Below are 27,987 nucleotides of genomic sequence, written 5' to 3'. Positions count from 1 at the left end.
GTACATATATCTGACCTGACAGAGGCACATGATTGGTTAAAAATCTTAGCTATGGTTGCAATAAATATGCAATAAATATGCAATAAATATGCAAATACATTTCCAGCCCTCACAATCACAGAAAAATGTTTGCAAACGTGACGAGCATCCAGGTATCCTACGAGCTTGAAAACAGGAAATAATAAAAAGAAAGCAGTGATTTTTGAATAGCATATTATAATTTTGTGATTTGGCATCCAGACCTGATTTTTAACCAAAAAAATAAGGATTGCAGTGGTGAGGTCTATTCTCCTGCTCCTACTTGGCTGACATTTCAGATGACCATCTGAATTACACAAAATAGAGAATAATTGTGCTGAGATGTAGAGGATAATACTGACTTATAGAAAACAAGAACTAGTTATAACCCAAAAGTCAAATTCCCGGATCTTTAAAAAAGTTTAGTTAACATATGTTTATACATTTTTCCCGCAGAGTATCATTTCTTCGTTTTGGCTGGTGACCGTCAGACCGTTTCTACGCTGTGTTTAACCCAGGCAAAGCCAAGCCCTACAAGACACCTCCAGGGCAAACAGACCTTCAAATTACCGTTTTCCTCCTCTAACTGGTGGTTTGACCGTCAGTCCCCTCCAGGATTCCCTGATCACATTCGGCGAGGAGTTAAGAGTTCAAACTCTTTCTAAACTGTTTTTCTCGCACAGAGAGCCAAGAACTGAAAAACGGCCCTTGGTGAAGTCTGGAAAGTGACAGAATTAAAAAAAATATATATTAAAAAAATGAGTTTCTGCTGCCAGGCTGCAGAGTGGTAATGCCGTAATAGGGGCTCTCAAACCTCTGCTCACGCCTGCAGGATGCTGCGGCCGGCGGCGGCTCGGGCGCTGCTTCCCGAAGGGGCGGCGAGGCCGAGGCCGGCGGAGCCAGGTGTCTGCGCAGGCGGCCTTGGTCTGCCTTAGCCTTTATTTCTGCTCTGGGACCCCCTCGTTTCATCGTTCTTTGCAACAACCGTCATTGCATTCATTTTGTCGGGAGTTATGATCACGTAACTGGCAGGCAGATTTGAGATTTATAGCCCACGATGTTATAGCTAATGAGGCTAGCAGGGAAAAACAAAAACAAAATGCTGTATTAGCAACTGTTTGGATTATGTAGCTGTATAAATGATACATTAAAAACTGGAATACTTTAACTTTTGTTAGGAAGAAAAAGTGGAAGAATGCTATCATTGACTAAAAATATTCAGTTAAAATATGCCAGAAGGAAACCATTTTCAGAGGAGAAATGCCAGAATCAGATCCTTTTGGACAAAAGCTACCAATAAAAATATTTTTTTCAGTTTGCAGAGAAAACTTTCTGAGGTTTTCATCTACCTCCTGAAAAGTTTAAAAAACAGTATGCAAGGAGCTTGGGTTTTTTTCCTGCGAACATCTTTGTCAGAAACTCAGTTACCCAACAACAGCAAATATTGACAAAGAAGTTTTGATCATCCTGGGAAACACTGGCACCCTGTGAGTTCTGCTGCTCAGAAGCAGATCAAAAAAACATGTGCTTGTGTGTAGCAGCTCGCTCTGCGTCTGCTAGCAAGGAATCCGCCGCGGGAACACCAGCCAGGCACCACCATGGCCAGCCTGGGGCTTCTTTGTGCAGGTCAGTCTCCCAGCCGTCCAGAGAGGCTGTCCTTGGGGGAGCATTTGCCAAAATGCTGAAGTTTGCTTTGGCAAATCTTCATGATCCTGTATCAGAAGTGTTTACCCTGAGGATCTGGCTCTATTTTAGCCTTCTTGACTTATTTCTTGGCATGTGGCTGCAAGTTGCTTGGGGCCATGCCAGGGCAGGGATGAACAGAATAGCATTCCCGGGCTTTTAACAGTGTTGACCATTATATTGTTGTGAATACATAACAGCCTTCAAAGGCAGAAAGGTGACCCCCCGGCACATGCAATGCTCCTTCTACTCCTTTCAAGCCACACATCATCAGCATAGTCTGCACTTGAACCCAAGACGTGCTGGTTTCTCCAGTGAACGAGTGATGGAGATTATTGTAGTGAATAGTAACAGTAGATGAGGTGCTATCTTCCCTTTAAATTGAGCCATTCAGTTTGTCATGAATGGCCGAGTATTTTTTGCTTGCATTTGGGAATTAAGTTTCAGCATTGGGAACAGAGTGAATAGGATCAATGATGAAGCTGAAGTACAAAAAGAAGGAGAAAAAAGGGCAAAGGACTAAAACCAACAGAGACAAGCAATTACAAGGTGTATTAATGTACACTGGGCTAGGCTGGAAAGAGGGAAGAACTTATTGTTATTCTGGGGGATTTTTTTTCTCTGAAAGATAAAGGGGAGGGAAGTGAATATTTGTTATTTGGGCGATTGCAAAGCTGTGGCTGCAAAGAATAAAGAGACCTTTTAGAACATGGCAGCTGCCTCTGAGCCTCAAGCGTGGTACTTGATACTACAGTCTACCTTCCCAGTGCTTTTTGGCCAGCTTTTGAGAACAGCAAGGAAGGCATTCACAAGGAAGACAATGGCAAACGTCAAGAAAGAGAGAGGAAAGCTGGCATTTAAGAGAGTATTGAGTGACAGGCAGGCTAGATCAAAGGGAGACATTTACCAAGCATTTGTAATTGCAATGCTAATAGAGGTTAATCACAGAAAGCAGAGCGGAATGGTTGATGTCTTCCCAATTATAAAAGATATACATACATATGTATATACACACATGTATATTTTGTACACACACATACATATTATATATCTTATATAAACATACATACACATATTTTTACAATATATATTACACACATATATATACATACATATACACACACACTTATATCTTATAATTGGAAAGGCATCAACCATTCTGCTCTGCTTTCTGTGATTAACCTCTGCTAGCACTGCAATTACTAATACCTGGTAAATGTCTCTTTTTGATCTAGCCTGCCTGTCGTTCAATAGTATACACACACACATGTATTTGCACAAACACACAAATATTTATATACATTGTAGTTTAAAAGCCAGCTGGTCATTCAGCCAGCCATAGTCACCGATTCTGGTTGGGGACGAAGATTATAAAGTCAGAACGTTTGAAGAACTCCTTTGCCATCAGAGACAGTGAGATGTTTTGGGGGGAATGCGCAAGGCAGGGCTTATGTATAAATCACTGGAAAAGCAGGGCTGGACATACTGTTTCTTTGTAAGACAGAAAAAAAATGTAGCCAGGAAGGCTGTATTTCTTTTCAACCTTTTAACACAGAGAAAGGAGAATTGTTATTAAGGGATTTTTGAAACCGAGCCTTTTAATAATTTGAGGGCTAGATTTTCCAGGAGCTCAGTACCCAGTTACACAGCTTTTCTAAAGGCTGCACAATTTTGCAGAGATGGACTCAACTTTGAGCGCTTTTGCTTACCAGTCCCTTTTCAATCTTATCTCTCTCACAGACATGCTCTCTCTTGTTATCATTCTCCCACATATTCCCTTCCTATGCCACACACTTGTCCAAAAAACCAAAACAAAAACATTTCCTATGGGAGTCTCTCCATGCTCGCTTTAAGGAAAAGCCATTCTTGCTGTTTGCCCTCTGTGGCATGTAGTAGTCACAGATGTGTACTGCTACACATCTACACATCTACTGCTACAGATGGTAAGCAAGGACTACTACAGCAAAATTTAACTAAGTCTAGAATCATTCCTAATACTGCGACTATGCTTGATTTTACTGGCAAAACCATCTTGATGTCTATGCTGGACATAAGGTTTTTCTAACCTAGAAAAAGAAATGTTACATGCAACAAAATACCACACACAAAGCGTTAATGAAAGACCACAGCAACACTAAGTGAATAACTTTCTGTACATATCCAGACCTCTTCTCTTCACCCAAAGGCTGCCAGTGGTGGTTCTTTTGCCCATAAACCACTCCTAGAAGAACTACCCTTGATTATGTGTCTTGACTAATTCCTGGAACAATAGCGTCTCTGTCAAGAGTTTTAGGAACACGTAATAGCAACTTACAAAAAATGCATTATTTACCCAGAAGGTATTTGCCTGTACGGAAAGGTGCTTCAGCTCACGGACAATATACTGCCTGGTTAACCGCCATCGGACAGCAGTTTTCTCCACATCCTATGAGTGCGTTTTTCCTTTAATAACACCAGGAACACAATTACAGACTTTTGCCTCCTTTGTACCAGCTGTCCGAAAAGGAAAAAGACGGTAAGAGTGAGAAAGGAGCAGGTGTCCGTGTAGGCTCCTTTACATCCACCTTGCGGGCGAAGGACGCTGACATTTCCCGCGGGGCTCGGACGGGACGAGCAAGGGGGGCTCTGTGCTGCGAGGGAGGTTGGGGCTGCTGCTGAACCGAAATTTATCCCATAAATACTGAGGTAATGGGGCAAACCGGCGGGGACTGCGCGTGGGAGAAAGGCTAAGCGGAGAGGCGCGCAAGGGAGCCGATGCCCCGCGGCCGTCTTCTATTTTGCCGTCGTCTTCGTACCCTATTCTTCGCACAAGTGCCTCAGTATAAACATAGATGAGAAAGTACAAATGCCAAAACTTGGATGTAAAGGGATGCTTAAAAAGAATTAATTAATCAACGCAGCTCTGACACATGCCTATAAATCGTTGCTAAATGAAGGCCTGTAGCAGAGTTTTGTTGAAAACTCAGTAAGATTTTAAAATGTTAAAAATTGGCCAAAAGCATAAAATACAAATTTCTGTCTGCAATTAGATTAGGTTAAAAATCAGCAGTTCAGGTCTGAGTCTGGAGCCAGACTAGGGACTGGGTCTGTCAGCACAAGCATCCCATGAACAACCGTGCCAACATTCAGACCAACAGTGGAAATCTTGCAGGCTCATTTGGAGGCAGTCTGGTCTTGCAAAAGCTCTGCCATTTTGGACTACATCCAAAAAAACAAGCAAAAAGAGGCCCCTGGATGTTTTTTTATTATTATTATTATTTGAATAAGCCCATTGTGGGTTCTAAACAAGTTCAAATCTGGGCAGACACGCCAAAACAAATCCACCCTTAATTCTGGGAGTTAAGAAGATACGAAACTCCAGTTTGGCCCCATGTCTATCTTACAGATATCTATCTTAAAGCATGTTCCTTCTGAAAATGACTTAAGAATTACAGCAGCACCTTAGCAAGGCTCCTGCCAGTAAATACACAGGGTAACTGGCAATAAGTAAAAACATTGACTGGATTCTTTATAATGGAAAATTGATTGGATTCTTTTTAATGGAAAATTTCCTTGGAAATGCAGCATTCAGTGGGCGTATGAATCTCTTCCATCGCAAATGCTTGTCTTTCAGCCCCGTTCCTTGGTCCTGACACATCATCTTTGCTGTGGTTTTAAGTGGACGCTGCCATGCACTTCCAGGACACCCACCAGACTCCCCGAAACATAGGTGTGCTCAAGGTTTCCATAAGGTAGCTCTGCAAGCCACTGACAAGAGATTTGTTGCACAGGGACAGGAGGCCTCCTCCAAGGTGTTACCTTCCAGACCACCTGGACAAATATATATCAAACATTTCCTTGGTTTCTACAGATGTCTAATGGAGAGCCTTGGGGGTTATTTTTACCCCTGCCAGCCATGACAGATGCAGCAATGGCTTCTTGTGTTATCTAATCTTCTTTGACTTCAAATTAAATTGACTTTTAGATGCTCTTCTCTTCATTTTCAAGAATTTGTATTACAAAAACAGTCTGAATCTGGTTTATAAGCTCCCCTCTTTCATCTTACATCACTCTGAAAGGGAGAAAAGAGGTCTGTCCTGGCTTAAGGCTTTAGAATATAGGAAAAAAATCCTTGAGCAAAGCAGATGTTGCAACCTTATTTTCCATCTCATCCACAAGGTAGCAGACACATATACTCCTACCTTCCTGTACATTTATATTTTGAAAAGGGCTTGTGTATTATTGTGGTAGAAGTTTGCCTAATTTCTAAAAAAATTCTGTAAATTAGCCACTTCTCAGCTGAGTGGAGGTGAAGGACCACTGAAACCTCAAGTAATAATCCCTATCACTTCCTTTTGTTTCTGTAACAGGTTTTCATATGGAACAGAGCTATATCCATTGGGCAGAGAACAAATCCAATAAAGAGCAGTGCAGTGCAGCAACGCTTTCCCCCCAACAAAATCTGCATTCAGTGTAAGGACTAGATGGGAAAAATTTCTCTGTGCTTGAATGCATTTGCACAAGAGAGTCCTCTGGGAGAGAGGATACCCAGCATTGCTGGTGTAACAAGAACTGGAGAGGGAAGGTAAGTCTGGGAGCTGTTCTTCTCCCCCAGTTCCCACTGCCTAGAGGGATAACGTTACCTAGCAGCATCTCCTGAAATCACTGTAAAGCCAGAGTCCTCCTTTCACAACTCCTCCCTCCTGCTCATGCAGACAAGCAAAATTGTGTGACTTCAAGTACCTTCAGACAACACAGAACCAAGTCCCTAATTTATACAAGTTTTCAGTATACTAATCAGCTCTTTGCAATTGAAAATTTAGTCTCTGGAGAAACACAGAGCTGCCATTCCCCACTATGGCTGTTATTCCCTTCTCCACCTGCTTGTTACCACCTCAGTAATTCTTTCATCGTTGCAAAGAGGGAAACGAGGTGCCCCAATGGGTAGGACACTAATCAGCTTTTCTGTCGAGATCTTGACTCTGTGAACTCTGCAGATCACTGCCGCTCAAAGGCGTGACTGCATGTCAGACAGATATGCCTGACCCAGCTGGTTTGAGGCTGACCCTGTCAGTGTGGATGGCCCTGCGAGGCTGAACGGTACTTAGCCAGAAGGCTCTGCAGCTCCTAGGGAGCCTCAATTCCCCTGTCACCACATCCAGGCAAGGCCATTTAAAACCCGTGCAGGTATCCGGGGACCTGCCAACCTCTTGAATGCAACGCAAGCATCACCAAACAGAGTCCATCCTCTCTGATATTAACAAAGCTTTAAAATTCCTGAGATCTGAATATGACTGCATAGTCTCTTCAGTTTTTTGACAAAATAGAAGATCCATTTACTGAGGAAAGAGGAGATAACTCAAGTCTGAGGTATCTCAATCTAGAAGAAATTTCTGGTTTTAGTCAAGGTCAAGACTGTCCAGTTTTGATAACTGAGCAAATTCTTCAATCCTTTATGTTATGAAGGGGATATTTCATTCAGTTTCTGCTTATCTTGCTCTATCTTCTCCATTATCATCCTCAGCATTGCTACAGATGAAAGTTGTTCCAGCAGAAACTGCAGGAAATAAGCATAAGGACCTGCAGGATCAGACAGCTGAATGAAGGAGATGGTAGTCAAGAAAGCAAAAGAAGGAGGACAAGGATGAAGGCACAGGAAATAGGAAGAAGAGCAAAAAGTGGAAGGGGGGGAATGAGCCATAGCTGTGAGTGAGACTAGACACCGAGCTGTCCACATAGCTGCTCTCTGACCGAAGGCCACTGACCCTCAGAAAGTTCCTTTATCTAACCCAGTGGTAAACACTGACTGTCTGATTTAATTAACTTTTCTATCATTAGTATGCAGCAGTCAGGGAGAAAGAAGAATACAAACCGCTACGTAACAGACTGTCATTGTGCCCTCTGCTACACGCTATGCGCAAACATAAAGCATTTGGCTCCCTGAGAGGTAGGACAGAAAAATCCCATCATACCCACACAATTTTAAAAGTGGGAAAGACAAATCCTATTTTTTTATTTGCTTTTTACTTTTTATTTATTTGCTTTTGCTTCTTTCCCAGGCACTTTCTTCCTTCTGGGTCAGCCAGTTTAAATTGGAGCTTGTAGCAAGAGATCCATTTCTCACCAAACAAACTGCTCTACAGGAACGCTAACGTCTTTAAATATATTTTTGAGCAAGTTTTCCCTCTCCTCCCCCATTCGGAGTTTGGTTGTTTTGTTTTTCAGCTGATAATATGGACCAAATAGGGCCTTTCCCACCATACGGGAAAGTCAGCAAAAGAACTTCTCAGGAGTGACTTGAACAGCTTGGGAATTCATCTACCTTGGCAGGAAAGTACCAATTCCTCCACTTTTCTAGGCTTAATAAATTCCTGCTCTCTTCAGCAATAATAAAACAAAATCAGTCTCCCAGGGAAAAATTCACTCCAACACACTGTGCTATTTCAGTCATTCTGAACTTTCATTGGTGGGAGATATAAAAAAAAGAGTTCATAAACTCTTCCAAAAAAGATAAAAATAAACCCATCCTAAAAGTGGGCTTCACCATTCTCCCCAATCCTTGTATGGAGTTTCTTTAACTGATGCTTTCTGTGTGGATGGAAACCAGCTTTCACTTAAGAGCACTTAGCGTCTTCTGTCTCCAAGACTCTCCAAGGTTTTCCAAGTCCCAAATAGAGATTCTATACAAGTATTGTATATCCCCTTTAATAGAAGATATACACCTGATTTATGCCTCCTGTGAATCATTCCTACTACTTTTTAAGCAGCTTTTGGTTCCACTCCTCCATCTGTTTCTCATACATTCTTGCGGGAAAAACAGGTTCAGGTCTCTGCTCTTCTAACATCCCTCAGCCCAGGTGACTTTTGGCAGGAAATGGAAGGAGGGTGCACAGTGCACACAGACCAAGGACAATTTTATATCTGAAAGCACATATTGTTCTCATTAGAGGTTGTGAAAAATCTCCATTAGCTGGAAAAAATCAGCAGTTCTTTCACAACAGAAATGCAGGCACTTTGTGAGGGCCTCCACACTCATAATGTTATCGAAGCGCTTTATGGAAGAGGTAATTCTCACTGCCAGGCAAATAACTGATTCTCTTCATGCATGGACAACTTAAAAACTGTTTGGAGGTAATCTGCGGCAGACATATAGAATATTTCCAAAATTTAAGGCAAAAAACGATGAAAACAGAATAATCTTCAGAGAAAATTCAATGTTTCAATCAACCCAAAGTGAAATACTACATTTCAGATGCAAGAATTTTAAAATAATTTTTAAATTTTAATTGAAAGAGCTCTCGTGCAATAAAATTGTTTTTGGGAAAATAAATTTTAGTTAAATATGTTAGCCAGGTTTAGTCACTCTGTACATTCAAATGAAGAAAATGCATGAAACTACTTCCTCAGGTAGGACAAAGTACCTAGCACTAGAAAGAAGGATGCAGCTCAGGTCATAGGCAACATAAGCCATCCCCATACACAGGAGACTGAAGGAGCTGAGCTATAGAGAGTTCATTACAAATGCACCTTTAGAGCTACATTAAGGTTGAATCTAAGTTGTAAAAAAGCAAAAGGGAAGTAAAATCTCAAAAACTGTCATCTAGCTGTATGAATAAGAAGTTTATAAACCAGAAAACTTCCCCTCTCATAAATTCTGCTACACGAATTTATTGGAACCAAATTTTGAATTCTGCAGTCAACGTTTAAAAGAAGGCCTTTTAAGAGTACTACCTAATCTCAATTCTGCTGTTCAGTTTCCTGAATCTTGCATAGTCTTCTAAGAAAAACTGGTATGTTTAAAATAATTGATTGTACCTTAAGAAGGAGAACTACAGCTTCCTGAATAAGTAAGGTTTCCTTTAATAAGTAAGGTCAGTGTTATGTGCATGTTAGTAACAAAAGAGCGAAGCTAATGTTCCTAGCAATTGTTTCAAATCCGGACAAAATCCTAAAATAATAAAGGAAGCAAAGATCTCCATCATAAACCCACTTATTATTTCCACATGGTGTTTGTGTGTGCATGTTTGTACAGTATATGCAATTGAGCTTGCTTTCACAAATTAGAAATGTTTCACATTCCTTACGTACAATGATTGCTCACACAAGAGGCCTCAAGGTTTGTTTTCTGACAGACTGGAGAAACTAGGAACCTTGAGAAAATCAGTGTGATCTGTTTAACATTTGCTCCTTAGAGCTGAGTGACTAGTCCAGTCTGTTTTCTGCAAATGTTCATAAGCCTGAGCCAAAGCACGCTGAAGGTAGTGAGGTTCAGGCCCCTATAAAAGCACGTGGAGGTCACTGTTCTCACCCATTTTTGTCAACATTTGCAGGATGGCTATTATGAGCATTTATGGAAGCTGAGCACTTAAGTTGCACAGAAAACAGTGAAAGTAAAAATTTAAATGCAGCATTATTGATCCATGTGGGTCAAGGGAGATATTTAAACCCAGAAGTTGACTTCTAAAACCATGAAAGGGCCCAGGCAAAGATTTTACCTGATTTTAGGCAATAATCTCCCATTGGTTTCACCTCCACTTTAGCTACCTAAATCCCTTTAACAATCTAGACTCACTACAAGGAAAGAGTTTCAATTACCCAAACCCATTTACATGGAATAGTCATTAGTGAGTAATGTTGCTTTTGGTGATGAAGGACCCACATTCTGTTTGTAATGGGATGTCTTAATAGTGGTTAAGCAATATAAAGTATAACTCACTATATTATTATACCCGCCTGTATTGTAGCCCCTTGTATCTTTGAAGCTGCCTTGGTAGCATGGCCTTACACACTATCCTTCCTCAGTTTTCCCAGTAGGCACAAGTGGAATAACAATATCAATCTAGTTGGCAAAGTGCTCTGAGGTCAGCTTATGCCTAAAAAGGGCTGCAGAACGGCAGTAGCTGTTTTTAAAGTAGGCATTTAACCTCAGAACAAGTAAACAGCAGTGTGATGCCATCCCTTCAGATTCTTATGGTGGAATGCAACATCATGATGCTTCCTTAAATCAGTTCTGGGGCCCAATAAAATATTTTGGGGCTGATAAAATTTAGCCTGGTTACTTCCTAAAATTTACCCAGTCCTTGATACAGCCTGATACAATACGTTGTATGTGTATGTGTAGACAGAGTTTTAAATTCAAAACAATCAACCTTTTTTTTTGAATGTGTAAATAAGCAAAGTAGCTTTGGAGGACTTTCTTGTAACTCTTTTCTTCACTTGCTTCTGGATCCTTTCTCCTTTATTACCTGAACATCCCTCTAGGGCAGAACTTTGCAACTGCCAGTTATTCTTGGGGAAGGAAGGTTTTAATGAATCAGGAAATGAATCATTTAACTCCAAGGCCTAACACATCATTTCTTTTATACAGTTAGCCTTCTATTTTAATGATTTAGTTGTTTTTTTTCAACAACTAATCTTACTGTTTCTTTTGTGTGTGTGTGTTATTTTTTCTCCTCCAAGTCACAGTGTTCACTTTTAAACACTTACTTAAATTTAAAACCAAGCAATAAGGTCCTTCAGAATCTTTCTGGCTTTAAAAGATTGTTTTAACCCTTTCATCACAACTGTTGTCCTGCACCTGCTGCTTGACCAGTGTTTTACTATACTGGAACCAATGGAAATTTAGAAGGTGCCTGACATGTTTAGCACCATAGCAGGCAATGACATCTTTTTGAATTCATGTAATAGTCTAGAAACAGTCCTGTGGCCAGTAGAAACAAACATTTCCAGTAGTGCCACCATCGCTCAAGGATTACCGACCACACTCTCATGATTCTCTCATAGCAATCAGCAAGAAATAATAAATGGAAGTTCAATTAATGTCTCTGTCACCATTTCCCATATGACCCTCAATTACTCTGTAAACACTCCTTTTTTTTTTCAAAAGGGTTTCAGATGGACAAATTCACAGAAAATAGCACCTTTGATGACTATTAAGATACAATCTCTGGCACAGCAATACCTTAACTTGCAGAGTGGAAGAGGCTACAAGCAGATTTGCTCTGTATTTGTTGGCCATGACAATAGAAAAGACTCCAGGTGAGACTGACCACGATGGCAGCTCTTCCAAACCTTGCGGGAGTATAGCAAATCTATTACTGTTTATGAGGTGCCTCTAAATTACAACAACAGAGGTCATGTGAGCATCCAAAAAACTTCAATAAAGTCAATGAAGAGACTTAGGAAAATTCTTTTTCCTGATGAGATCCTAGTGAAAGAGGAGGATGCTTGAAAAGAAAGTATAGAACATGCAGGTCCACCTTGAGATAAGCTGCCAACTTTTTCTGAAAAATGTCAGGGTGAATTTCAGAACTCCTAATCTTTGGGCCAGTTTATTGAAACATGCTCAGTCACCACCTCTATCTTAGATAAATATGACTCTGTGTTTTAGATAAGAGGCTGCATTTCTGAGGCCATATGTTCATGACTTACGATGGCACAACCATGTCAGCTGGGGTGAAAACAAGAGTGAAGCCTATGTATAAGTAGCATAGAGAATTAAGTCACAGCTGTCCTGCCAAAACCATCTCCTATTAGTATAGCTTGCTGCTCTTTAGAGGCAGTGAGTGAGGCTGGAAGACAGATCTACACTACCTGGTTTCACATAAGGAGCTGTAGTGGACAGCATCATGGAAGAAAAAAAAATCAGACCTCTAAACACTGTCTCTGTGTGAGCAGCTCTCAACAGAGCTCTCAGCAGAGAGGCAACCAGTAAAACAGCTGCTTTGTCAAAACAGCTTCTGCTGTTCAGGTACATAGTCTAAGTTATGCCATCCACAGGACTCCTCTTGCCCATATGAACTCTATCTCCATTAATTCTGCCTGCAAGAGTAACCAAAAGAATCATTCAAAACCTACTTTTTAATGCCGCAAAGGTTATGAGGGGAGGAGTAATACAGTATTTTTTACTTTTCTACAGCTAGCAATGTAGAAAGGTCTATTCGGTACTTTCATAAATTAGAGAAGTTTCAGTTTGCTCTCATCTAGACTAGCCATTGAACTAGCATAAATTTTTGAACTGTTTCTTAGGACACATGTTAGCCCAAATATTTTTGAAGCCAGTCCTTACCTGCTGAAGAGATCACTCTCAATTCTTTCGAAGTTTGGCTGGAAGTTTGATATTTTGGCAATTTTAGGGAAGAGTCTTCTTAGTTAAATGAGCACTACTCTGTTTTTACTTAGACTATGCTCACAGAGAAAAAAAAGTGACTTAAAGATGTACACCTTCTTTTTGTACACCTTCTTTTGAGCCCATTAGGTACCCACGGCTTTATCCTGCACTAAGGTTTGATACAAAAAGTTGCAATTCATTTTCAAATGAGACTATGGAGTCAGGCATTCAGTTTGCATCAAGTTGGAAATAATGTTGTAAATCTTGTAGTGCCCCTGAAAATTTCAGCCACAAATCCTCAACCCGATCTCTGTTTGGCATCAACTAGCACAACCCCGGTGCATCCGAAGGGCCCTGCCCTGTACAGCTACCATTAATGTGTTGATCCTTGCTTCTTTCACTGACTGGACCAACATGCCAACAGGAATGGTTGCCATCTGATTGTTACCTGTGTCTTCCAAACAGAACTGATCCCTACCCATGTCATTCAGCAGTGGTTGATAGCCACATCTCTTTTAGGTCTTCCTGTATTGACCCTGTTGGTAAAAGTGGTCAGCTGTGGCCTAATGCATCCAAGTCAGTGTAGTATGAAATTGTCAGTTCTGACATCTTTATCTCAAGAAGTATCTTATTCCCAAAGCAGTCGTTGAAATCAAGAGATGTGCCTACATTGTGAAGTGGCAAATTATTCCCCATCTATTCAAGGGTTTAGTCTAGCTCTTATTTCAGCCTCAAGGAGTATTCCTACAGATTTGAAGGGGGTAGAGGCAAACCAAGCATTTGAGTCTCATCCTTCTGAGCAATGCCACAGGGTTAGGTGTAAATTAGGAACTCGGTCTTTATGGATATCCCTCTATGTCTTTCTTTTGGTTGCCTTGGAAGTTGCTTGCATGCTCCAGAGAGCAAAATCTATCTTAGAGATTTCCCCCACCTAAAAGAGAAAGCTTTTACACTAGCAGCAGATAAGAAGCTTCCTTACCTGTGGAGCTGCCCACACTAAAGATCACTGAGCCTTTGGAAATGGACACCAGGGATGAAGTTTATGAAAGTCAGAGACTTGCTTCAAAAGACTTTTAAAAAACATAACTGTAGTCAGGTGCCACTGCCTAGAGATGTACCAGCAAGAAAGGTTGCTAGATACTAACACTCTACTGCAAGCACAAAGCCAGCTTGTAAAAGGAAATTCATAAAATTAGACAGTTCTTTGGAACAAAATCTCCCTGCTACATTGGTGCCCTAGGATCATGTATATCGCAAGTAAAGAGGGAAATTTCATTTTGTATTGGCTAAGCTTTTGAGGAAACAATTAAACATTGACACTAGAGGAAGAGGTGCCAACTGTATGTAAAGGAGTTGTAATTAAGTGATTACCCTCCACCTTTGCTAATTAACTAGAGTGGATCATTGCTCCAACATTTATTTAACAGAATTTGCTGATTAAGATAATTTGTGCACTTTGTGGGCAGATAAGCACATGCAGAAGTTACAAACACTCAGCAAAGCAGTTGTGAAGAGATATGAGTGTGGTCCTGCCTGGTTTGGACCATAAGTGCAGGGGATGAGTATATGCATCACTGGTTAGAGAAGCAGAGCATGGGAGAATTGCTGCAATATGTTGTAAAATATAAATATGTGTGAGGTTGGACACGTCTGACTTGAATGTCTTGGGCGATGGGTGTGGTGTACATGTGTATGGACTTACCGGAGAAAGCGCTATTGAAAGGACAAGGACTTGTGAGGCTGTAAAATACATGTGTGGAGGTGATGAGGTTACTGTTCGATGAATCAAATTTCATTACCAACAGCTGTAGTGCTTAAAAAAATTGATGTCTATAAAGAGCCGATTGTGTAAGAGAGCAAGCTACGTTTCCTGTTTGATGGAGTTTCAGCACAGTAGGTGGGTATTAGCTCTCGTGCCAATGGTACGAAGCTCAGGACGAAGTTAAGATGCATGCCTAGCCCCGTTACACAGCAAATCTACACGCCCTCTTTATTCCTGTTCTTTGATTCTTGTTTGATTGTTTTCAGCATGAAATACAGTATAGTGCTGGGGTGGGGGGGAGTCAAAAGACAAAACAGCGCCTGCATTTCAAAAGGATAGGTATGTTTTGGCTAGCACCTGACACCAGCGCTCGCAACTAATACCAGCTGGCTGTTGGGGCGCACGCGTCGGCTGCGCGGCCGGGCTGGCTCATAAGCTTCGCTCACTTGGTAGCGCCGCATTTTCCCGACCGGTGCCTGAATCAGCGCCGGAGTGACATCGTCCCCACCAGCTCCAAATCCCACGGTCAGTGTTCGGAAGCATCAAATACGGGAGAATGAATGTGCCTGCCTAGCCCCGGAACAAAAGAAATATGAACCAGCTCTGACCTTTTCTTCCCTGTACTTCTGACCCACAAGCAGCCACCCAGCTTCTGCTGATCATAGCCAACTTCTCACTAACCAGAGACTCTGTATTTTGGGCTGCTCCGTGCTACATGCAGTAAGTAAAAGTAAAAAATCTCAGGCCCTGACCTAGAATGCTTCTCCTGTGGCAATTTAGAAATGCTGGCTTGACACTTTAAAATTCTTGCCATTTGGGCATTTTTTTTTTTTGCTCTCAAAGGTGACTCCTTCTAGATAATGTGCAGAACTGGAGAGTGAAAGCATCAGACAAAGATTTAAGACTGTGTGTTTACTATTAGAATGAGTAAGTAAGTCTCATGCTTTTACACATGAGTAAACCTAATGCAAACCTGGGGTTGATGCAGCTGGTCAGCCAGCAAGCCACAGGACTCACAGGGAAGCTGATTCATCTCTGAAGCTGGAGATGCAGAGCAGGGGAGATACTAATTTCTTTTTCCGTATCTGCATCTTAATATTGGTGAAAAGAGATGCCCCTATCATTATTAAGACGAGAAATAGCAACAGCCCTGAAGCAATGCCTGGGCCTGAACTTAGCCACACATGGACCTAGAGAAACTCCTTATCGCACCAAGGAAGCATACCCTCAGCTCTTGCCAAAACCCCTATTAAAATTCCTATCTTTGCAGTATTCCCAGAAGATCAGCAAATTCATATGTATTTTGAGCAAACCCAGAGACTGAATTCCAGCAGTGAAGTTGTAGAGTTAGCAAGTTTGGGTCAGCATTAAGGTTGCTCTCATACAGAAGCAGATTTTCACATGTGATTATGGGACACAAATTGCTGAGAAAGAAGGCGTGAAGACACAGAACAACTGAAGCAATAAAGTAGGCTCCTGTGAACAGTGTGGACTTTAGGACCTCTCCTTGGCAGCAGGGGCTACACAAACTGAACTAAGCTGCGTAAACTTTTATGGTTATAATGGTAAAATAGCTGAGACTTCAGCCAGTTTAAAACTTCCGCCCTTAAAGCTTTACATTCATAAAATTTTAAGGACTGAAAGGCTAAACTGGAATACATCGTGGCTGCTTTACAACCACAACACCTAAAGGGCTCAGCAGAGTCAGGGTCCACTGACTTCCACTGCCCTGCAGAGCTGCTAAGCTCCAGAGGGTTTCTGGGCTCCCTGGCTGGACCACACAGCTTTCGCCGTCCCACGCGGCTGCCAGGCTCAGCAGGGTCCCCACGTCTTGACAGCGCAACGAGAGGAACAGTCGCTCCTGAAAAATCCAGGATGGCTACACAGGTGCAATGAAGTATGCACTGGCCTTCCTAGATTCATTATTTTGATAAAACTACAGCAGAGTTAATTTCCTCCATGCAGACAGGGTCTCCCTCTTTCCACAGCAGCTTCGGCACTTGAAATTTGGTCTGAAGTGGTGAAAAGTGTTAATACCTTTGTGGTTTAGGGTGGAAAAAAAGTCAGAAATACTGTATGCTTGCGCACATGTATTTCTATGTGAATGCTGAAGTTCCCATTGAACTTCCTTTCTGAATGAAAAAGATGCCAAAGAATCATGAAATGTTGCTTTTTTGTGTACAAAATCTGCAATTCGAAAAGTGCAAATGAAATTATTTTAGAGGAAAGTCCAGTTTTTCTCCCACACTGCAGTTAGTTTCAGAGGAAAATCTTACTGCTTTGAAAAAGCTGGAAGGGTGAGAAGATGACTGTGCACAGAGTAGTTTGCAGACTTCTCTCTGGACACATTATTGATGCTCCATCACAGAATTTCTTATCAGGCTTGCTGGATGAACATGCAATGCTGATGGCCAGCCTGTCTGACTTAACTTTATTACCAGAGTGCTCCCAAAGTGCTAACTAGGGCCTATTATTCACTCCATTCAGCTCACACCTGCTTCTTAGGGAGATGTTACACTGCTTTAACACAATGAACTATTGCTTTATTGCTCTCTGCTATTTCCTCCTCCCTCCAGCCTGAAAAACCACACTTCAATCAATGGCTAATGTCAGCGTGGGAGTAATAACCTTCATTTATAGCAGCAGGCAGGGACATCTGGACAGGCCAGGGAAAGAGGCAGGGAGTAAAGCCATCAGGATGTGCAGATTGCACTGTTATCATAAGAGTGCCTGGTTTCAGCACAGCTTTTAGTGTGGAAACATCTCAGACGTTCATTCCTTCAGCTGAGGGATTTTCCCCTCAAAGACAAAGAAGTGGCAGGAGAACCAGGTCTGACAGGATAACAGGGGTAGGTGGTACCTTAAAAAGTTGCAGGAAAATAAATTACAAAGCGTATTTTAGCTTTTCAGGCCAATCCTTGAGGAAGATAAACTGATGGTACTGAAAAATCCGGAGTCAAGTACAAAGAGTTTGACCTCAAAGTCAGCCAGCACCTCAGTAGCTCCTGGTTCTGCAGCCAGTTTGCTTTCAGGACTAATCGATAAACCCTTTGGGGATTTCTTCCCCTCCCACCTGTGCACTAGTAACACCAGTACTTTATTTTTCTCTGTTATTTGTCTGCCTTGTTAGTCATCCAGGATTTTAGAGAGCAAGGACCGTTTCCATGTCACCTATTACTACTATATGATTTTTATCTCTTGGAGCCTTCAGGGCCACTGTGACAGTATTGATAACTGGTAGATGAAGGGTACGTCCTCCTGGTACTGGAGCCTCGCACAGGATCCCTGCACATTCCCCTCAGCAGGTTGGTTGTTAGCCCGTGGGATGAGGATACCTGCCCACTTTTGCCTTTCCCTTACAGGTTCTATAAAAATTAGACCCCCCAAAGAATTCATTACATAGATTGATATGAAGAGGCACTTAAATCCTCCTTGAACTGGAATTGATGTAAAATTCAGGCAGAAAGAGTTGGATTTTAGGTCAGAAGCAACTGTAAGTTTTCTTCAGCTTACAATGCCAATGCCAAAAAGCTTTTTTCATGGAAGGTGGTATAATTCCAGCCACTGAACAAAACTACCATTTTTCTTTGCTAAATTACCTCTGAGGGAAAATTCTATTTTCACGGAGAAACTGAAGCATTTCCACAGCAAAGATGACATTTCCTGGCAAAAAAGATAATGTATTTTTCCCTTACCATGTCTGCTGTTCATTTAGAAGCAGAAAAATAATTTGTTTCCTCCATAAGACTTTTTTTTTAAAAAAGTAGAGACGGTAGCAGCTTTTATTTTTAGTTGACTTGAACTAAAATGAAATTAATTTTGCAAAATTCTAGATCACTTAAGTAATTAAGTAATTTCTCATGATCCCAAAATACTGTGTTTTTTTGCTGTTACCAGCCAGGTTTTTCACCCATGAAAAAAAAGCAAACTTCCCTTGGTTAAATACCTATCCCTTTAGGCATTTGAATCCCTTCTCTAATATGTCAGAAATCAATTATCTGGTTATCCTCTAATTTATTAAGCCTCATGTCTCAGATTCTGGAAATATTTTGATGTTGCTGTAATGCATTTTGTATTGGCAGAGCGATTTGTTCTAATACATTTTGCACGACTCAGCCTAGGCATCTTGGCGTTCTGAATCAATCCGAACAGCACTGAATAGTTTAATTAATGTCCAATGTACCGTGCCTTGGTGAAGCCGACAGCTGGCAGCTTATCTTGGATGACCCTGGGTGACAGGCACAATCTGGGATAATGCTAATGTGTGTCTTTTGTCAACTGACACTGGGCGAGCCAAAAAGTCAGGGCTTCAGCATCCAAACAATTAGTATATATATCCATGGAGATAAAGATGGGAGAGAAGATACATCTCCCAGGAAATGTCTCAGGGCCTGGTGATTCACAGACAAGCTGACACCAGACACAAGGCATAGCTTGCAGTTTTACGAAGTATCTTGCAATGCTTTCAGCAAAAGAATTATTACCAAGAGGGGACTTAGGTGGGAGCAAAAACGTTGGAAAGAGAGAAAGATTTTGAGGAATGGCGCAAACTGCTCACTAGTTTTAAGCATCATCACAGCTGGCAGATCTGAGCAGACCTTTCCCTAAAGAGGCACTAGGCAGCAGCTGGGTGCTGGAGGTGGCTGAGGCACTGGTCAGGGCTGGCTTGTGGGTTGCAGGACCCCCATCTCTCGCGGAGGAAGCCAGTGAGGAAAGGATGGACACTTCTGGTCAAAACTCACCGAGACACAGAGTGCAACTCATGGGGAAAAGGCAGAGGAGGCAGGGAGGGTTTGTGAAGCCAAGAAGCAACAAGAGAAGCAACGGGGGACTCTGGGGATCAGCACCTGATTGCTCGCGTTTGTACATAGGGAAGCTGTAAAACGCTCATAAAAACAGATTAACTTGTTGTTCAAAAGTTATAACACTGAAAACCTAGAAGCATTCAAAAACATTCCAGTTGGGCAGACATGGAAGAATTACGATCAGGAGAATTTGCTAAAATTATTTTGCCTTGTCCAAACACCAGGCCCAAACTAGAAGCAAAGACTAAATGTCCAAAAACCGAAAATGAAGGTCAGTGGAGAACCACTCACACGGAGGTATAAAGTTTCAGTTTACTTTTCCCATCTGAGTCCAATACCCTCAGCGTGGAGAAGCTTTTCTGTAGATTAAGAAATACTATTAGAAATGGAGAAATATTCAAGAATATTCTCTTAAACATGTTCACAAGTTATTCTTTTACTTCTAAATATCTTGTAAAGCCATTTTTGGCATTCTTTTGGCAAAAGGAGACAGAGCAATGGGGAAAGTAGTGCAGTATCTCATTTATCATAATTGCCAGCAATTGCCAATTCCCTAATTCCTCTGGATCACATAATTTTTCTCCACCAGCTTTCTAACCAGGCTCAGGCTGGAAGCTCTGCGGTGCTCCTGCAGAGCCACAGCCACAAGAGGGCTCTGCTGAAAGCCCCCACTCAGTTTCCACGTGCTGTGAGGGTGCAAACAATCACAAAACAACTGACCTTTTACTGAAAAATAAATCTGAGTTTGGTTTGCCAAATGTTTTCTCGGTACAAATTATTTTCAAGTTTTTATTTCCATTCCCTTCTTATAGCTATACGCTGGGCTAGCATCTCACTGCTGCCTGCTGTAGCAAGCTTTACAACACGGTAGAGCAGCATGCTTATTTTTAATGGATTGAAGTTAATAAAAGATGGTCAAAAAAAAAAAAAAAAAAAAGAAGCATTTACATTTTAGGATGAAATTCAGTGTATACTGAAACGTAATTTTAATGAGATTTTGTTTGACAGTAAGAATCAAGAGGGATTCTGATAATGTCAACATATCTTATTTTTCATGCTGTAGGATGAAACAGTGCAGGTTAATTTGCAACCAAAACTACTAAACCGTATTTTATGTACATAGGAATACACATGTACCTATGAAAAGACAAAGCAACATCAAAGAATACAGTGTAGATAGCTGTTTCGGCCCCCTAAGTAAGTGTGCTTATTTAACCTTCAAAAACAGGAAGAAAATCACCTTTTCTATATAATTTTTATCATAAGGCTGTGTCATTAACATATTGATCTTTTGTCACAAAAAGAAGCTTGAAAACTGCAATAAAGGAAAACTCCAAATACATACACTCAAAATAGAGAAATCTTCCAAATTCTTCCTAAAAAATCCTTATCAGAAATCATAAACCTGTGAACGTTAGGCACAGCATCTCAAAAAATCTAGGGGTAAGGTAGCAATCTCCTCATCCTCCTGAACTTTCCTATAAAACAGAAACTTGTTTGAGCTTAGTTTTTATCATAGTCTAACTTCTCCATTTTAGATTAGGGCAAAGAAAAACTTTGGAAAATTAACCAGCTTTTAGCTTTTCCTTCAATCAGATGCAATTTACAGTCTTGCTGTTGATTTTCCACTTTCCAGCCCGAGCGTCTCTGTCTAACATAATTCTGCAGTCTGAAATCACACTCCAGAAAAGACTGGCTCAAGGACCTTAAATAATCCTACAGCTCAACTGTGCCTGAGAATTACTGCGTGCAGTTGTTTCCCATTTGCACTGCTTATCAGTCGAGTAACAACCACTTGCATTAACTGGGATATTTAGCTCTGTTCCCATCTGGGTACAGGTGTCTGTACCATCTCTGCAGACTTCAGTGTCTCCTCCGTTATCACGGCATCCTTTTGATCAGGGAGCATCTTGGGGCAGGCCTATTATTCACTTCAAAGCTGTTGTAACCTGACTAATCTGTGCTTTCACGCAGGAGCTGGGAGATGCACTCAGGAGGGCCACTGGGGAAATCTGGATGACAAGCTCAAAAATCCTTTGTGTTAAGCTTTTTTCACCCCTGATTTTCTCAAAGCACTGGCAGAAAGTAACAGCTGAGAAGGTAAATCCATGCGCCTTCTTATACTCCCCTCCTCCAAGGATGTAACAGAAAATGCATGATTTCATGTCCAGCAACAGCTGTATCATGAGAAAAACTACTGTTCCAGGACAAAAACCTCTGCCACCCTCCTGCTACATGCCACCATTTAGAAAGGTAATTAAGTCAATGCTGATCTTTAATAACAGGAATAGCTCCATCAACATCAATGGGACATCTCAAATGCTCTGGGGTACGTGTGCACACCTGTCCCAGCTGGGGTCTCATTCAGCACTCTGTCTGTATGCTTGTGCAAATCTGGTCTGCAAACCAGTTATAACAATTACTGGTGGTCTGAGTCGCAGTCATAAGTCTGAGCAAAAACCCTTCATTTACATTGCTAAGCAGAACTGATTTGCCTTCCTTTTGAAGCTGCTCAAAGTCAGATTTCAGAATGCCAAACTATTATCAGGCCACCATCCACAGTAACTCTTTGGGAAAATGCTTAATTGCAAAACTAAAGTGTCATCTGTGTACAATACCACAACACCCCATGTAAGCACAGTAATTGCATATAAGAAAGCACACACACACACACACACACACACACACAGCTTTCACACAGATGACTTGAACACACGCATGTGCAGACCTATTTAGCACGTTCTTACATACCCTGTATAGGCAGCTAACATTGATGTTAGCAGCTTCTAAACTGGGAAAGGTCCAGAAAACATGACCAAAAGATGAAACACGGGGAGTATCACAAAATATAGAGAAATTAAGCATGGAAGATGGAGATGTGACAGAGATGAGTTGAAGGATGGGATAGGAAAGAGGCAATGAATGGGAGAAGGCAAAGGAATATATATGTATGTATGAAAAGGCAACATTAAAGAACGCTCTGTAGATAGCTGCTAGGGTTTCCTAAGTTTGCCTTTTTCCCCTCCCAAAAGATGGAGAAAATAAAGAGGAGGAAGAAAATAAAGTGTAGACCAATAAAAGAAAAGAAATGAGGATAGAATGAGTTAGGAGAGGGGAAAAAACAGATAAGGCAATAGGACTAGATGAGAGGACACAGAAGGCTTTTGTGGTACTGTATTTTGTTCAATATATTTAAGCTTCTTTATTGCTGTATGTCTTTGGCAGACATCCAAAACCTCTGCAAGTGTGAGAAAAAGACACTACAGCTATTTGGAACTGCGGATCTTACTGTTGCTGGCTACTTAGTTAATTTTGTAATTAAAGGCAATTTAGAAAAGGTAGAAAGAGAACCTGCTGTTCACCAAAATCCACAGCCCCTCCCAGAGTAAAGCACCAACTTCGCTGGGAAACTGATCTTTAATTATTACTAGCGTCAAGGACCAGGAGGGTACTCTCGTGCTTTTTAAGCTTAACTTCATAGTGGAAGCCAAGAATTTCACCTAGTGATCCCAACACTGACTCTGATAAACTGCAGGCAAGCTCAAGTAGGTGTTTTAAGAAAGATCTCAAAATCCTGACTTAACGAATTCGCTGCCTAGCAGGCTGAAGCAGCGTGGAGCCACGTGGAGCAGGCGTAAAACCATCAGCCTCTTCTGCCAGGCAGCGCAGGCGGCACAACCCGCCGCCGCCAGCCCCGTCGGGCTGGGAGGACGACCCCTCGCGAGGGAATCCCTGCCGTCCCCAGGCCCTTGGCCTGCAGGGCGAAAGAAAACCTTCACGCCGAAGCTGCATTTTTCTAGTCAAGGAGAAGTTACCAGGCAGAGCTGAAAAGCCTTCTCCTGCTGCCACCCTGAATAGTTAAGCCGACCTTACTTTAACCTCAGCCACAACATCTCTACTTTCTCTGCAGGAGGATGAAATCCACCCAAGCTCCCTGGATTCAGTAGGTTTGCATTTAAACCCTACCATTGTTTAATTATTTTTATACTGTTCAACTGTATATAGCATTCAGCTACTAATATGGCCAGCACTGGGAGCAAAAGTGAATAAAGGATTTAATTACAGCCGAGATGTCCCTGGTATAGCTTACTGTTGTTCTGTAAATCCTTCTTCTTGGCTTATCTGCAGCACAAAGAGGCATCTCTTCCCCTGTGAGAAGGGTGAGCGGGTGGGACGCGGCGCAAGGCGATGCCAGGATCCCCTTGCAGGCGGGCTTTGTGTGCGGACGCGCCCTCCGTGAGTGACAGCCGGAGCTGAAAATTAGCCCTAGCTTGGGGGAGCTCAGCTTTCCGGCTAAATTACCGCGTTTCTGTAACTTCAGAAGCCAGGTATTTCCCTTGATAGCGAACGTCGCGGTCTTTTGGGGCAGGACACGGAGATCACGGTGCCAGGCAGGACTTACAGGTAATTCACTGCTGCTGTGCAGAGCTCTGAAAGGAGACCACTATCATCAGGCAAATTTAACTTTGCTCTGAACCAGAGGCCCAGACCAACTGAAAAATTCCTATTGACACTGACAATAGTTCTGCCTCTGCAGTGTCAGTATTTTTTAATTTTTTTTCCACTGGACACAGCTACTGTAAAGCTCTGGAGGTCTATGCAACACAGCTGATAACGCTTTCATCTAACCTAGGCCAAAGAGAAAGCCTCTAGGGTAGAATCACGAATATAACAAAGACTTTTTCCTGACTCTTCAGCTTCTACACAATGTTACGTTCACTGTTACGCCCCAGGTTCCCAGGCAGGAGCGAAGCCTTCCGCACAAGGATGTACTGAGGCAATCATCATCCTAAATAGACTGCAGGCTAAAAGGACCAGGTAAGGGATTGAGGAAAAGCAGTTTAAGTACTACAGATGGGGAAATTGAGGCAAAAAAGTCATGCAAGGAAGCTCTAGTGGAGCTGATAGCTAAGCCAGATACCCTGATTGTTATTCTTGCCTCCTACATTCAGCCTATGGGCCACACATTTCTGAAATATTGAATAGTTCTCACACGCATATTTCTTCACACGCACATATCTCTGGGCTTCCATGCTTTGAAATAAACTTTAGAAAGGAAAAACAACATTATTGGTACGAAACAGTTCATTGCAAGAGTTAACAGTTTTGCTTTTTGATTTATGAGTGCTTCCAAAGATCTGCTTCTTAGCTGAGAGAAATCCTAAGCAAAATGTCCCAAGATTGGTTGCAGTGATTGGAAGAAAACTGGGTAGGACTAACTTGGCAGGTAGAAGGTTTTCCAGTTTCGTCTGTGATCAAGCTTGGCTGCGTACATGTAAGTAGCCTGCCATTCCCTGCGCATTTACTACTGCAGTAACTTACTGCTGTTAAGCTAAGACCTAGAATTTGCCGTAAAGAGCTGGGCCCTGCTATGACCGGCCCCGTGGGACTGAGAAGAGACGGTTCTTTCCGGGAGAATTTGCAACTACTGCAGAAAAAGCAGTTGGAGGATGATGCAGGATCAAAGCAACTTCTCCAAGGTGCTCGGTATTTGAGCGGCAGAGGAGAAGGGCCTCCCACAGCCCGTGCCACGTCCGCCTGCGAGATGGGGCAGTCCCGCTCCTCCTCGTCCACATGACCAAGCCCAGAGCAAGGTGGTGGAAGAGGCAGCATCCAGTGAAAAAGATGCATTTTCCCAGGTCCACTCTACCTCAATTTGATCAAAATCTGCGGAAAGAGATTGAGACGCATACTTTTGTAACTTTGAAAAATACCCTCTCTTCAAAGCCCTTCTCACAGAGAGTAGTTCCCATCTTCCAGAAAGGACTCCACACGCCGGCCTCTCAATAACGCTGCTCAGCAGACAACTTCGAAACTACCACGGAGGCTTTTTCTTGGTCTTTGGCTGCGTGGCACACTCCTTCTCTGCGCATGCTCTGCGCAAGCTGGGAGCAGAGCAGCGCCAGCCCCTCGCCACGTGGCCGCCACCAGACCTGCCAGCGCTGAGGCTCCTACACCCCGCATCGTGGTGGGCCGTGCCTGGCTCCGCGTGGTGCGGCATTAATGTGGCTCTGTGACCGCAGGTGGAGCCCGGCTAACCGCGGCGGCAGCGGGAGCCTGCTGCTGCCTGCGTGCAGCCGCACGGCATGCCCTGCCAGGCCCCTGGACCGATTCCTTTCTCCTCCAACCCGGTATCTATTTCACTGCCTTGTCTCTTGTAATCACAGCAAAAAAGCTAATCAAGCTATGGTTTTGCAAATTCCCTGTGCCCTGCCACAGCCGAATTCTTCAGTGCCGCCTGGTGCCGAGGTCTACCACGGCTGCTAGACCACCCCTCCACCCGGGAGCCATTCGGGGCGATACAGCAATTACTGGTGCACACGCGAGCTCAGGCAGTGAGAGAGGACAAAAAGGGGCACCCCCATACACAGCCACGAGCAGCCTCTGGAGCACATGCGCTTGCTCAAGGATAGCTGAGACGGAGCATCTAGACCTGCTCAGCTCAAACAGGTTCTTGTCCCCACAGGAAGAACCAGTACGTTCTGTCCCACCGTAGGCAATACCTAGCATTCACTTCCATTGCTCAGATGCAAGGATACCCCACTAGCAAACTGCATTTTCAGAAGGACCTGCAGCATTTTGAGTCTATTTTCTCTGCCTTTAACGATTTCCTCATGTCTTTCAACTCCTGGGCCATGTCTGGCTTTTGACAGAGAAAAGAAATCAGCTATACACATTTTTGAAATGAAAAGTGCATCTCAAAACAAAATCAATTTTATTTACATATAACCCTTAAAAAAATGTAAGTAAACCTCCCAAGAAACATTTTAGGCAGGACAAAACATTTTGTTTGCCCTACAGCATTTTCTCCGGCTTCACTGTGATGAGAAAATATGTTTTTGCTTTGCAAAAACTTGAAACTGTATTTATACTTTTAACTCTAGTTTTCAGCTCTGGTAACTTTCTGAGCCTGTTGTTATTTTTCTATGCAGTAATCTCCAACGTCTCTCTCTTACAAACTCTTGTTCAGTCTGCTCTCGAATCCATGCAAATGCTTTGTATTTATACCATCCTTTGTCAAGGAGTTCCACAGGTTCCTACCCCCCTTCAAAAAGTCTGATTCCCAGGCTGAAAAACCCCACTTTATTCGGTCCTTCCTTACATGTGAAGCGTTCAAAAGCTCTTGTCGTAGTTGCTGTCTTTCTCTACACTTTTGAGTTTTGCTATGTTGCTTCTAAGCTCGGAGTCCCAGCCGTGAATGCTCTATATAAGATGTGGGCAAAGTCTGATGGCAAACTCGTGTTTTCTATTTTGTTCTTTATTCCTCTGTCAAGAATCCCAACATTTGCTTGGCTTTTCTGATGCCGCCAAGCACTGAGATAATGCGTTCATCGAACAAGCTATCGTGGCCCCAAGGTCTTGTATCCAGAGTGGTAATGGCCAGCTCAGCACCCACCATTTCATACAGGAAATGAGGGCTATGCAAAGGGCTGGTAGCATTTTACACTTACCTACATTAAGCTTCATCCTCCAGTTTGTTGCCCATTCACCCGCTGTTGTAAGAACATTTTGCAGTCCTACAGTCTTCCTCACCAACTTGAATAACTTTGTATCGTTACCAAACTTTGTCACCTTACTGAAGCAGCACCAGATTCAGCACCGATCCCCGGAGAATCCCCCTACAGACCACCTCTGCTGGAACACTCATTTACACCAGATCTCTGTTTCCTCTCTTTCAGGCAATTATACACCCATTCCACAGGCACCCCTTTCATGCTTAGCTTCTATTAAAAACCTTTTGTAAGGAACCTTCTCAAAAGCCATCTGGGAATCTGTGAAGAGTACATTATTTAGCTCATTCATATTCACATGCTTTTTGGCCTTGTCAAAAAACACCAAGAGCTCTAACTTGAAATCAAATCATTTCGTCAAATCAAAATACATTCAGATGCTTTTGAAAAGCTGGAGTTCAGTTTGTGTAAACAGTTCGGCCAAAAAAAGGCAACCCTCTTTCGTTGTTTGTTAATTATCCATGATCAGTTATTTACCCACTGCTGCCCTTTTATAGGCGCATTACTCAATATTCAGAGCTGCACATTTTAAGTGAGCACAGCTCATTACATTGCTAAGAAACAAAGCTTTCCCTTTACAGAAGAAAGAACCAAGGGGAGCGACAGTGAAGTGTATTGGTGGACTTCATTCACACTAGGGTTCCTACTTGTAGTATTTGTTAATCTGACTTAGCTTAACTATCTAAAGAGTTCGGAAATCATCTGCAGCATTGTTTTCCCTATTTTATTCCTATTTTATTTATTTATTCCCTATACGGTCGATATATAGGCAGAGTTTGGATTGCCTCTAGTAAGGATGTCAGACTGCAAGTTTCTTATTATAAACTGAACATAAGATACCTTCAAATCTGGGAGTTACTGGAAACTCTGACAAAAACTAAGAAACTTTACAAAGAACTATGAAACTTTGCAGTGTCTTTTTCTTCTTTCTGTGAAGTGTATTTTATGAAATTCTCAACTAATTAGAGCTTATTTCTTCCATCATTTAATGATATACTTTGTGACTACATAGCCTGCTCCAAATTATTTAAGTGAGGTATAATGTATGGGTTTGGCTATTTGACTGTGAGGTGCAGTCACCCACCGTGAGGGAGGGCAGGCAATGCAGGTACTATTTTG

The 27,987-nt window shown here is 42.2% G+C and overlaps 1 long non-coding RNA gene across 1 annotated transcript in view; it reads right to left on the bottom strand.

Annotated features, from left to right (window-relative positions):
- The window catches only part of LOC134139115 (uncharacterized), a 330,410-nt gene that overhangs the window by 26,008 nt on the left and 276,415 nt on the right, over nt 1-27,987 (bottom strand). The gene's annotated exons all lie outside the window — the stretch shown is intronic.

This window comes from Rhea pennata, chromosome 3 (genome assembly GCF_028389875.1).
Source record: "Rhea pennata isolate bPtePen1 chromosome 3, bPtePen1.pri, whole genome shotgun sequence".
NCBI lineage: Eukaryota > Metazoa > Chordata > Aves > Rheiformes > Rheidae > Rhea > Rhea pennata.
Note: the sequence above shows the minus strand (reverse complement) of the source record. Positions and strands in the feature narration are given on the sequence as shown.